Raw genomic sequence first — 12219 nt, forward strand, 5'->3', positions numbered from 1 at the left:
CTTTGGAACAATATCCAAGATACATTAAATTTTTAAAACCAAAGTGTTGAATTTGCGTAAATTGAAGCTGCTGGTTGTCTCCCAATATTCATTCTTTCCTTCATTCTTACTAAATGAACCTGATTTTATTCTGGGCTGCAAAGTACCTGTCAAAAAGGCCTTTTTTCCCAGCCTCTCTTGCTGCTGGGGATGGCCAACGAGACATCAGTGTCAAACGTTGGGCAAGGCTTCTGAGAAAACTGCTTAAATGAGGTTAACTTTTGTCGTTTCTTTTCTTTCTTTTGTCCTGGTACATGGATGTGATGGCTGGAGCTCCAATATCTATTTTGAGAACATAAAGCAATTTTGAGGGTAGAAGCCATGCTAAATGCAATGGAACAGAACGATAACCAGGAAGCTGCCATTTGCCTGCCTTCCTCCTGCCTTCCTTCCTTCCTCTGACTTTTACTATATGACAGAGAACAATAAATCTCTACCTTGTTTAAGCCACATATTTGAGGTTCTGTTACAAGAAGCAGAATCTTATCCTAATGGATACGATCTTATAAACGTAGATGAATGTTTGGTATACATGGGACATTGTGGCAAATTATAGACAGCGACTTGAAGGTCTGTGGTGAAGGGAAACCAATTTCTTGGATACTCTTTTGTATTGTTTGAATGTTTACCATGTCTGTATCCACACATCTTAAGGGCTGCCTCAGACTGTGTAGCTTTATATCTCTCTCATAGACCTCTGCTGCTTGCTCTGCCCACCTGCCACCATAGTGACACCTGACTCCGCCAGGTAAGGTAAATGGCCAGCATCTCTGGCTCCTCCCACCACTTTAGATAGAATCTGACTTCTCCAGCAGCTGATGCAACCTGGGAGTGCAGGGGCAATAACACACTGTGGGGTGAATTCAACTTATGGGGGGACAGGAGATGGGAGAGTGCCAACAAATAAATTTCTTCCTCATTTATCCCCCAGTGGACTGCTCCAGGTCATGATGTTTCTCGTCTAGATCTACCCTATGGGGCTGAGAAACTGGCTAGATCCATTTGCGAAGCAGCGGCCACCTTCTACGTCTACGGGAAATAACAGGCCACTTCATATTTGCTTCCCACCCTCCCCACCTCCACACCTATTCCCTCACGCGGGCCACCTTGTCTCTGACCTCCCAATTAACCAGTAGCACTTTTTTCTTCAAGCTCTGCTTCCTAGGCTAAAGCAATGTGCATATATTTCCTTTTCAATTTAAAAAATGGAGAGAGAGAGAACTAGTTAATTTTTTTAGAAACCCAACAAGCAAAACAAACAAGGACATTGGACCTCAACCAATGGGTTTGGAGCTATTCTATTCCATAAACCCTTTTATTTCTGTAGTCAACCAAAAAATTAAATGAAAGTCATTTTTTTCTAACACAGCCCAACATCCTTATTTTTCTTAGTGTGTGTTATTAGACCTTCTACAGTCTAGCAAGCAGTAAAAATAGAAAGTTTAAAACCACAATACATAAAAGGATCTGAATTTTTACTGAATGATTGAAACCAAAAGGGACAGATCCCAAAGCCAAGGACATATGAGAGCACCTGCCTAGGCTGTCCTCATCTGACTTTGTCTGAAACTTAGAGACGGTCAAAATCCTATCATCCTGGAACCCGATATCACAGACTGCAGGATCAACGTGAGGCTCCGAGGCCGTGCAGTGGTTTCTGTGTTGACACGGATTGCAGATTTCGCTGGCAGCTGGTATAAAAACTGCAGGCCTCGGGAGCCGTGTCTGTGGAGCTAAATGACCTAAGTGAGAATCCTCATGATTGCATTTCTCAGAAGTTGGAGTAATGGCCACATTCCTCAGGCACTCTCTTGCTGTAACACAGCTTCAAAGTCATCAGCTTCTGCTTCTGCAACAGGGCGCCAATACTGGGAGACAGAGAGATTACCAGCAGGACACACGCAGCGTTTACAGTACCAGGGTATGGAAGTCTGACCTCCAGCTCCAGGATGCCAACCTCTGACTGTTCAGCAAATTGAGGTGCCCTTTCTTCATCCAGTCAGCCGAGATCAGGTTGGACATGTTATATCCAGGAATGGACAGAGAGAAAAGTATCTGCACAAACACATGTTGTGCCCATGCACACCAATGTCACCCTCCCCGTGTTCTCTCTGTCCCTTAGAGTCTGTCTGTGCAAACTGAGGAGATGGCAGCACACTGCGAACATTCTCACAGCTGTGCCAGGGACCAGTTGTTGTGTCTAGGTACCAACAAGGCATTTTCAGTATTCCAAGCACGCCTCCAACAGGAACGCTGCAGGCAGGTCCCAGGGCTGCACCGCCTCAGAGAAACCAGGTGTCCACTCTGGATGAGAGGTCAAAAGTGAGGCTTTAAAAACAAATCGAGAGCTTGTACACCCACCTTCTCAGTAGCATTATTCACAAGAGCCAAGAGGTGGAAGCAACCCAAGTGTCCGTTAACGCACGAATGAATAAACAAAATGTGATATGTACATACCATAGAATGTTATTCTGCTTTAAAAAGGAATGACAGTCTGATATGTACTACCACATAGATGAACCTTGAAAACATTACACTAAGCGACACAAAAGAACAAATATTGTATGATTCCACTCATATGGGTACCTAGAATAGGCAAATTCATAGAGAAAGAAAGCAGAATAGAGTCCACCACAGGCTGGAAGGATGGGGGAAATGGGGAGTCATTGTTTAATGGGTACAGTGTTTCTGTCTAGGATGATGAAAAAGTTCTGGAAACGGGTAGTGGTGATGGTTGCACAACAATGTGGACATACACCATACCACTGAAATGCACACTCAAAAATAGTTAAAATGGTAAATTTTATATTATGTATATATAACACAATTAAAATTTTTTTAGGGGCCAGCCCGGTGGCACAGCAGTTAAGTGCGCACGTTCCGCTTCGGCGGCCCAGGGTTCACCAGTTTGGATCCCGGGTGCAGACACGGCACCACTTGGCATGACATGCTGTGGCAGGTGTCCCACATATAAAGTGGAGGAAGATGGGCACGAATGCTAGCTGAGAGCCAGTCTTCCTCAGCAAAAAGAGGAGGATTGGCAGCAGTTAGCTCAGGGCTAATCTTCCTCAAATAGAAAAGTAAAAATTTTTTAAATCAAGATAAACCTGTCATTCCATGAATAGGAGTATCTCAGTTAAAAATAAACCATACCTTTAACACACATTCATTAAACATCTGTTATGTGCTAAATTTTGAAGCAGCTCTTTTGTGGGATGCAAACCCTCAGGAATGGTCAATGCCCATAAGCAGCTGAGTAAACAAGAAATCAGGATGGGAAAAATCAAATAATAATACGTGTACGTGTATAATAAAGTTTAAAATAATTAATATTTGTATTATGTTTACTCAAGACTCTCTTATTTCACTTAATGCAAACACTGCGTGGCACCTGAACCAAGCTACATGCTCAATAAAATGTTAAGTTGTACCAGTATGTGTGTTATTAATATTATTTTATTTATAACATTATTATTATTTTACAGATGAGGAAACAGGTTAATAACTTGCCCAATGATTATTATGTGGCAATGCCAAAATCATCTTTCGCTATCAATGTCTGAGCTTATTCCTCTAAATTCCCACTCCCTCATCCATCGGGTCCCCTCATGTATGGAGGTGTCCATCCTCACCAGGGCCCAGAAGACCCTCTCTCGCTGGATTAGTCAGGATACTGCTATAACGAAAGCCGAGATATCAGAGGCTTCAACAAAACAGGACATACTTCTCCCTTATGTAACAAGCAATGTGCAGGCAGCTCATCACAAAGAACGATGTCCCTATGGCGTTGGGAACACAGGCTCTTTGGATCTTGTTGTTCTGCCATTCTCAGCATGCAGGGTGCATTTTGTAGTCTAAGATGACTGTTATAGCTCCAGCCGTCATGTCAACATTCCAGCCCCGAGAAAGGGGAGAAGACTGAGTAAAGACCTCATCCCTTTAGGAGCCCAACCTGGAGGAGGCACACATCACTTTTGTGCACATCACAGAGCTTAGTCGCATAGGCACACCTCCGTGCAGTGGAGCTTGGCTGTCACGTGCTCAGCTCAAACTGGGGCTCTCTGACTAATGGGAGGAGAGAGGCTGCTATGAGTGGACAGCGGGGAGTTTCTGCTGCACTCATGCCCTTGCATCTGCACAAAGTCAAGGTCCTTGGCTCCTAATCTTCACTGGGCCAGGCCACTCTGGGGGCTTTCTCGTCCCCACCAGTAATCCATGCCAGCAATCCACTCTGCGTTGTGCTTCTGTCCTGTGCCGTCAGCCACTGACAAACGAAGTCTCTGTTAGGAAGATGTACGTGAGGAGCCCGGAGTTCTGCAGGGGAGGAAAGCGATATTGCCTTAAATCAGCTCCGTCTGCTCCCTGTGTAACATTAACCGCTGGAGGTGAGGGCAGTAGGAAACTATGTGACCTGTAGCAACTAGAACGCCCAAGTCAAAGGCAGCCTGGCCGCAGGAGCTTCGAGAAAACAGCATTTGAAAGGTCAGGACTGTGCCCTCTTCATTTTTATGTTTCCAGCAACTAGGATCCAGCAAGTACCGCAAAATAATCACTAACGTTTGTTTAGCGCTTTACGGTTTACAAAATGATTCTGTAGACACTATCTAATCTTTATCAAAACCCCAGGATATAGTTATCATTATTGTGCCCATTTTAAAGATGGTGAAGCTGCAGGTCAGGGAGCCAAATGGAGAACTGCCCAAGAACACAGTCAGGAAAGGTCAGAGCCGGGACTCAAATAATTTGAGGGTAAAGTTGTCTGTAAAGAATTTTCTACTGTGGCCAACTCTTCTTTCCTTCTAAAACTATTAGTGCTTAGCATAATTTTTTAAATCTAACACTAATTATAGTTATGTAAACTATTTGCTATTTATTCTTCAATACTACAGAACATAGTAACTATTGTGCATGTCACCAGGTATGCATCAGCTTTGCTACAATACTCAGTCCTGCTCCTATGTGCCCAGTGTTCCTAGGTGGGGCTCTCCTTCCCCTCTGGACGCTGCTGACCCACTGGTTCCAGCGTGGAATAAGGTGTAGAGACAGGCATTTTAAACAAGATGGCAGTAGTGGCCAATCCAGGTGGGGTATCCCTCCATTTCTGTCCCCTGGCTACCCACCAAAGCCACCTTGCAGTCCCTGATGGTGACAAGCACAGGGGTGAGGTGAGAAGCAGATGTAATGATGGAGCAAGGGCAGAAGGGTGGCTTGGGGTCAGCTGTAGAGACCACAAACAGCACTGGACTTGGAGTCAGATGTAATGGGTCTAATCTTGGCTCTTACACTAACTTGCTAAGTGACCTTGTAACTCAACTTCTCTGGCTTCAGCTTCTTCATCTATAAATCAAGGGTGACACCAGCTCCACAGAGATTAAGTAAGAAAATGAAATCTAGAGATACCACAAGGTGCCCAGGATATAGTAGACCCACAGTCAATGCATCCATAGAATTCTACAGCGGACGGCCGTTTGTTCCAACCCTTTTGTTTCATAAATGAAGAAACTGAGGCTCAGAGAGGTGAAGCATAGTTCCCAAGGTGGTCCAGCTGGGCAGTCCTGAGCCAAGAATGGATACCAACTCTTTCCACTCCTTGCCTGGTGCTCTCTGCCCTATACCATGCGGCTCTGGAAGGAGAGGCTGTGGAAATCCAGATGAGAATGCATGTTTCAGGAGCAGATTTAGAGAGCTGCATATCTCAGGGCTGGATATGTGTGGGTGCATGGGCACACACGCACACACACTGGCCTTCTCCTTGAGGGCAGAGACTTGGGCGCCTCAGTCACTGCTGTATTCCCAGTGCATAGAACACTGGACATATCGTAGATCCTAGCCACTCTTTTTGACTGACTGATTGAAACACACACACACACACACACACGCACACACACCTCTGCAAGGCAGAGCATGCATTGGAACTCTATTGCCTGGTCCAGTAGATAGAGTCAGTGCTAGAATTCAAACCAGATTAGTTGTATCTCAGAACCTTCCATTATCTGCTAGAGCGCCCTCTGCCCAGCGCCCGGTACTTTCAACATTCTAAAAGCTTTTAGACTCCAAACAGCTTCTCTATCATCAAAACTTAGCCTTCTCTTATCCCATTGCTTCTGGACCCTGACCCCTCGACAATCTATATGGCAACAGGTGGTGTTTGATGAATTAAATTAACCAATGGACAGATTAGAGAGAATTAATAAAAAATCCTCAGCACTCTAAAAAGTGTAAGGCAGGGGAGTGAGATATAGCAAAAGGTCAGGGAGAAGTTAGCCATGCAACTTTCCTAGAGAACAAAAGAACCTATAATTCATCACTGTTCCCCTTGATACCCAGAAAGGAACATTGAGAGAGCATAAGGGAACTTTGATCCAAATGATATCTACTGTGTTTTTCTCTTTCCTTGAGGCTCTTGGCAATTATGAGTTGTTGTAAAGATCCCCACTGCTGAGAAGAAGCACTTGAGGAATGTGTCTATACACCCTGGCCTGTTAACAAGCGGATGAAGGATTCTTAGACAGGATGGAATATGTAATTCAAGGAAGCCAGAAAAGATTCTGTGAGACAAAAGGGAATTGAAAGTTTCCAAAAGCTGATAAACAGAAAAGGAGGTATGTAAGTAAAAGAGATAGTTAGCATCTAAAAGAGGAAATGGGCTTCATTCATGCATTTGTTGACCCATTTCTTCACCCAACTGTACCTACTGCATGCTGACTACCTACAAGCCCTGTGCTTGGCCCCATGGAAATTGTAAGAGCGAACAAAGATGCAGGACCTGCCTACACAGAGCCCACGCTCCAATGGAAGAGACAGATTTCAGCCAAATAATCACATGTGGAAATGCAAACATTATACTTGGGCAAGTTCTATGGAAAGGACATTCTGATTGTAGCCATGACTGTTGGTGCCCCCAGACCTCTCGGATGCCTGTTACTTGTCTGGTTGGCGAGCCCCTCTGCCAGCTACTGCGGCTGGTCTTTACCAAAAGCCTCAACCTGCCCCCTTCTCAAGAGGACCGCCCACTGACATCCCCTGCAGGAAGTGCTTGGAAGTTAACCACGCCTGGCAGGCCATGGCCAATCGCTGGCTGGGGCGGGAGTACAGGAGCCCCCCATGTTTGCCTTAAGGCAGGACTCACCACACAGTTCAGTTTACCCTCCAGAGCTTCCCCCAAGATCGGGCTGAAGCAACGTTCTTGTGCGGTTCCTTCTCCTTCCCTGTCTTGCTCTCCCCACTCCCTTCCAGTTTTCCTGAGGGCAATCCCTCAATAAATCAGGAGTACACACATCCCTGCCTCAGGCTCTGCTTTTAGAGAACCTAATCTAAGACAATGATATTCTCAAAGTATTTAATTGGGAGATTTGATAAAGTCAAGGCGGGTAGGGAAGGCTTTCCTGAGGAAATGGTTGAGTTGAGGCCAAAGGAAGAGTCAAAATTAACAAAGTGGGTTGGAAGAAAGCAGAGAACCTTCCAGGCAAAGAAACAGCATGAGCAAAGGTCCTGTGGCAGCAGAGAGCATGGCTTCTTCGATTGCCTGAAAGAAAATTGGTGCATCTGGAGCCCTCAGAAAGCAGTATGAGATGAGATGAGGAGATGGGCTCAGGAACAGAGGAGCCCAATATATCTAGCTCCAAGAAATAGAAGTTACAGGGAGGCAAGTTGCAGCTCAATAATTTGGCAGCAATAGAGAACTCTAACAGAGGAACGGTTGTCTTGAGAAGCAGTGAGTTCCTGTGAGTGAGGATATATAAGTAGAGAAGACAGTTGGTGTCTACCAGGGAACTTACATATGGCATTGGGTGGGATGTTGGGTTCGAAGATCCTTCTCTTTTCCAGTTTTAATGCTCAGTGATAAAATGTTTGGTCTATTTATTAAGGCTTTAGTAGATAAAGCTGTTCTCCCAAAGTCGGAGCTGGACAGCCAGCAGAGCGAGCCCCAGGTACTATGGAGGGGTGAGAGAGGTTGTTTCCAACCTGCCCCACATCCCCTCCCCAGGAGTGCCACAGGGCCCACTGTCTCCCTGAGAAAACTTCCTACTGGGTGTTCCAGTTCACAGGTATCTGTTCCCACCCAACTGTACATGTAGTCTAAGGTCCTGTGGACACAAGGGTTTTGGAATTAAGCTGCCTGGTTTCAAGACCTGGCTCCTATTTCCTGCTTATGCGACTTCACGTTGTCTTTATTTTCCTCATCTGTGAAATGGTAATAATAATGGTACCCACTCTTTTGGGTTTTATTAATGATAAATGAAATGATAAACAAACATCCCTTAGTGTGGTGCCTGGAACATCATAAATGTTCATTAAATATTAACTACTGTAATTGAAATTAAGGAACTAATTGCTAATAAAGCTCAATGCTGCTCTTTCTAGAACAGAATAGTGATGAAGAGCATGAGTTTGGAGCCAGTCCGTCTGGATTCAGATCTCGCCTCTACCACTTTCCAGTTGTGTGACCCCCTTTGGACAAATTACTTCATAGCTCTGTGCTTCCCTTTCCTCGTGTGTAAAATGAGGAGAAATAAAAAACTTACTTCACTAGGTTGTTGTGAGAATTAAATGAGTAAATAGTTGCAAAGCGCTTAAACAAGAGTCTCATAGAGGAAATATCAGCAGGTGTTAGCTATTGGTAGGGTTTACAGAATCATCCACATTTCAAATGATCATGCATTGGTAGTCTGAAGGAATGAATCTGTAATAGGGAAAGTTCAAATGACCCGGGCTTCTGGGGAAGTTATTTCACAGTGGGCGGGCCTTTGGTGCCTATTAAACAGAACCACATATGTGAGCAAGAATCTTGGGCTGCTTGAGGCTCAAACCACATTGGTGGCTATGCCTCTGAAACTTTGGGAGGCAGCCAGCCTTCCATGGTGTAGAGATGGGATGACATGTGTCCTGCTACTCACATCGTCCTTGGAAAGCAGCTTCACAGAGAGGAGACCAGGTCAGGCTTCCTTGCCCAGCCTATCCCGGGGCAGCCTTGGTCTCTTGTCTCTGTGGTACTCAGTGGTGTTCAGCCATTGAGGGAAGGGCCACATCTCCTTGGGGTAATCCTTTCCTACAGTCTGGTGACGTCAAATCGCTTCTCCAACCTCTTCCACTGCAAGCACAAGCCATTTCTGATTCATCTTTGTGTTCCCAGAACTTGACAGTGGACCGGACACATACCTGTTGCTCAGTAAGTCTTTTCAAACCAACTGGTCTGTCCACAGACAAGTTTCATCCCCGCTCCTATCTCCCATCTCCCAGTTCGATTCTGTGGCCATTAAACCGACAGCTTCTGGGGCTTTATGTTGGGAACGTTCGTCAGTGGCTTCCTGGATTTCTAAATCACAGTAGTGACATCTTCATCTGTGGTTGTCAATGGTCTCAGAAGAGGACATCAGCAGAATGTTCCAGGGCAACACCCTGAACCTGTCCAGGGCAGAGCTCAGAGACACCTAGCAAGGGGAACACAGCCTAGTCTTCACAGCTCCACCCCAGGGAATTCCATTTCAGCTTGTCCAGGTTTCAAAAGACAGATTCTTAGACTACTTCTCTTAGAGAGTCTTCTGGTATGTTCTGAATGCTCTGGGTTATTTAAGGACTCTGCATTATTTCCTTACGACTTCACTCACAATTTTTGATATGGCCTCTCCTGATTCAAAATAGCAAGACCAGGCAGCCAGGCGACATTTGCTCCTCTTTATTTCAAGACAGTTAAAATGGAGAAATATGTGGCATAACACCCTAAAGATATTGCCTTGCGTTTGATGTTTTTGTACACTTTAAGTTAATCCTCACAAATATTTAGAAGAATAGTCTTCCATTTGACAGAAGAGAAAATTGGAGCTCAAGGAGGCTCAGTTACTTGTGCAAGCTGCTTAGTGGCAGAACCAGGACATGACTTTGGGTCTCCCAGTTTCCATTCCCACTGGAAGTAATTGTGGCATCTCAGAGTTTGAGAGAAACTTACAGACGAACTAGTCCAATGTTCTCTGTCAAACATGATTCAGGAGAAAAACTGAGCCTGTTCTAAAAATCAAAAAAAAAAACCTGAAACCTGGAAAGAGTTCACATGCAAGATGTAACAGGGAAACATGGTTAAGGAGTCAGGCAAAGCTGAATTCACCCACAGCTTCAGTGCTCCGAAGGATGAGCGAGGCCACTGCCGGTGTGTCCTACTAACCCAACCACCATTTACTGAGGGTCAGGCCCTATGCTAAGTGCTGGAGAATCAGAGGTGATGCCTCAGCGACATTCCAGTCTGTAGGACTGCCCAAGAAATGGGAAAATCAACGGGTTACAGCGGTGTGTGGTAAGTCTTACAACAGGGTATGTGTAGCGGGGGAAGGCACTCCAGAGGCAGGTGCTGTCCCCAGCTTGGAAAGAGCAACAAAGCTTCAAGAAGGTGATTTTAAACGGAGTACTGCAAGGCTAAGGAGAGTTTGCCAAATAGATGAGGGGACGATGAGGGTGTTCCAGGCAGAAGGAAAAGCTTGGGCAAAGGGTGGGGGGGCGGGGGTTGTAGGGGCTTGTAGTAATGCAGTGAGTTGGGGAAACTGCAGCTGTAGCTGAGAATGGGCCAATTCATGAAAAGTCCCCCGTCATGCTAAGGAGTTTGAACTTGATCCTGAAGATGACAGGTAACCAATGAATGATTTTTGTTTTTAAATGGAAGTGATGTGATCACATTTCCATTTTAGAAAGTTCACACTGGAGGATTATTTAGAAAAGCAAGTACACTGAATGAGGAGATTAGCTAAAAACAACAGCAGTCAAAAGTAGGTGAGAAACGGGGCCAGCTGGGTGGTACAGTGGTCAAGTTCACACACTCCGCTTCGGTGGCCCAGGGTTCGCAGGTTCGGATCCTGGGTGTGGACGTTCATACCTCTTATCAAGCCAGGCTGTGTGTCCCACCTATAAAGTAGCAGAAGATGGGCACAGATCTTAGCTCAGGCCCAATAGTCCTCAGCAAAAAAGAGGAGGATTGGTGGCAGACATTAGCTCAGGGCTAATCTTCCTCAAAAAAAAAAAAGTAGGTGAGAAATGATGAGAGTTAGGATTAAGGCAACACCAGGCAGGGTGAAAACGTTTAAAGGACATTAAAAATTAGAGATTATTAGACTTAGTGAAATGGACACAGGAGGGAGAAAAGTGAAAATTGATACAACTTCCAAGGAGCAGTTGATAAGAAGGTACCATTCTCCATGATGGAGGAGAAGAGGTTGGGGAGGAGAGAAGTTAATGAGTGGAGTTAAAACATGTCAAGTTGGAGATGGCAGCAGGACATCTGGGTGGAGAAGGCAGTAGGAAATATGAGTTTGGAGCTCAGGAGAGAGGACTGGGAGGGGCCTGTGGACTTGGGACTCGTCGATATACAGATGGTAGAGGGAGTCATGGATGTGGACGAGATAACCCAGGGAGCATGCAATAGCAGAAAAAGAGAACAAGGCTCAGAGAACAACAGTAGTTCTAGGGGTGGGGAGAACGATAAAGAAAAGTATGCAAGCAAAGGAACAAAGAAGTGACGAGAAATGATAATAAAGAAGAGTGGGATCACAAAAGTGTAGAGGAGAAGGGAAGAGAGCAATGGAGCTCATATTATTGGGCTATGAGCATGTATCCAGCCCCGCACCAGGAGTCTCCCATATGTTCTCTCACTTAATGCTCCTGGAAAAGCCCCATGAGTGATGTATTGGTATCCTAATTAAACTAAAATGGAAATTGTGGCCCAGAGAAGTGAACTAACTTGCCCAGGATGACATAGCTAAGTGGCAAAACGGGGTCAAAGCCAAACCTATCTGGATTCAAAGTCCATAATCCTCTTTTCATAGCCTAAATTGCTTCAGAAAGTCAAACAGGGCCGAGAAGGGCTGAATGAATGTAAGAAGTCATCATTCATCCAGGGTGAGGCTTCAGCCCTGTGTGTTGCAGAGTGACAAACAGTAAAGGTACAGTACTTTTTTGAGAAAATTGCCCTCACCCATTTAGCAAACATTCCAAAATATTTTTGGCTGTCCCTATGATGTGCTATTCTAGGCACTGGGGAGACCAAGTCGCCGCTCTCAAGAAGCTTGCATTTGGGCGATGGGAGAGAGACTCAGTATATCATAACACACACACACACACATCAGATGGTAGGAAGTGCCAGAAACAGAAATAAAGCCAGGAAGAGGTAGAGAGCTAGAGGCAAAGGAGAGAGGAAGG

At 45.2% G+C, this 12219-nt stretch overlaps 1 long non-coding RNA gene across 2 annotated transcripts in view; it reads right to left on the bottom strand.

The window, feature by feature from the left end:
- Window positions 1–3477: 3477 nt before the first annotated feature.
- The window catches only part of LOC106780973 (uncharacterized), a 31617-nt gene continuing 22875 nt past the window's right edge, over window positions 3478–12219 (bottom strand). For both annotated transcript variants that reach the window (XR_002810247.2, XR_011421538.1), the window contains one exon: window positions 3478–4353. This is a non-coding gene — a long non-coding RNA (uncharacterized lncRNA). The remainder of the gene's footprint in view (window positions 4354–12219) is intronic.

This window comes from Equus caballus, chromosome 9 (assembly GCF_041296265.1).
Source record: "Equus caballus isolate H_3958 breed thoroughbred chromosome 9, TB-T2T, whole genome shotgun sequence".
Lineage (NCBI taxonomy): Eukaryota > Metazoa > Chordata > Mammalia > Perissodactyla > Equidae > Equus > Equus caballus.